The sequence below is a fragment of the Micropterus dolomieu genome, linkage group LG07 (assembly GCF_021292245.1).
Source record: "Micropterus dolomieu isolate WLL.071019.BEF.003 ecotype Adirondacks linkage group LG07, ASM2129224v1, whole genome shotgun sequence".
Classification (NCBI taxonomy): Eukaryota; Metazoa; Chordata; class Actinopteri; order Centrarchiformes; family Centrarchidae; genus Micropterus; species Micropterus dolomieu.
The window spans coordinates 22,536,189-22,537,144 of record NC_060156.1 but is presented as its reverse complement, the minus strand read 5'-3'; the positions used below and the strand labels follow the sequence as shown (position 1 = coordinate 22,537,144).

The following is a 956-nucleotide window of genomic DNA, read 5'->3' as shown; positions in this document are numbered from 1 at the left end:
TTTGGGCCTGGAAATTCACAATCACAACCTGTAAGTATGCTTTATTGGTTGTGAATTATATTTAAAATAAATACAGCAATGTAACTTCACAGACTGTTCAAGTGCGGAGTTGTTGTAAATGTTGGCTAACACAGCTAAAGTTATAACAATAAAATGGTAATGTTACACCTGATGTGAAAGCTACTGCGCAAACGTTCAAATTGTTCGGTCGATTTTTATGTAAAATTGAGTACGACCCGCCCTTCTCTGCTTCTGATTTGCTAGTAGTCTTTACCTGGGAACTGCGCATGTGCAACTCCCAACAAAGATTTGGTACAAGTAAGATCCATCACTCTGTAGCTCAAGAGCGGAGCATACAACACATAGGGTGAAAAGAGGAGCTGCAGCAATGTGCAGTATGAGAAAAATATGGTGTTTTTAGAAAATTAAACCATGTAAACATTTTAGTTGGGTGTTAACTGATCACTGGGGGCAGTGTTGAACAGTTACTCCATAAGTGTCTAAAAGTGAACTTTGAACACCAACATAGTGTTACTGTCATCGGTTGTGGTGTTAATAATTTACACTATAAGAGTTTGTTGGTTAACACTGTCATAGTGTTTATACTATTAACTCATTCGAAAGTGTTAATTTTACACTTTATTAGTGGTTCCCATATAAACCCTGGGTGAGTGTTAATTTTAACTCTCAGGGTGTTAAATTTGCGATTTCATATTTACTGTGTGGTGGAGAATGTATACCACTGTAAATCAAAACCTTTAATAATGAGGTTTCATTATTAAAGGTGCTTTTATCTACAGGTCATTACAATAAAACTTAAACAGACAAGTTTTTAAATGCTGAAATTCTGATTCAAATCCTGAATTAGGTTTGTGTCCTGTACTGTAAGTAAAGTCTTAGCATTAGTGGGTGGCATGAACCATCTACCAAGAAAAACATGGATGATTTTGGTCTAT

The 956-nt window shown here is 35.7% G+C and overlaps 1 protein-coding gene across 1 annotated transcript in view; it reads right to left on the bottom strand.

The window, feature by feature from the left end:
* Window positions 1-956, bottom strand: part of LOC123974173 (interleukin-1 receptor-like 1) — a 28,863-nt gene that overhangs the window by 21,358 nt on the left and 6,549 nt on the right. The gene's annotated exons all lie outside the window — the stretch shown is intronic.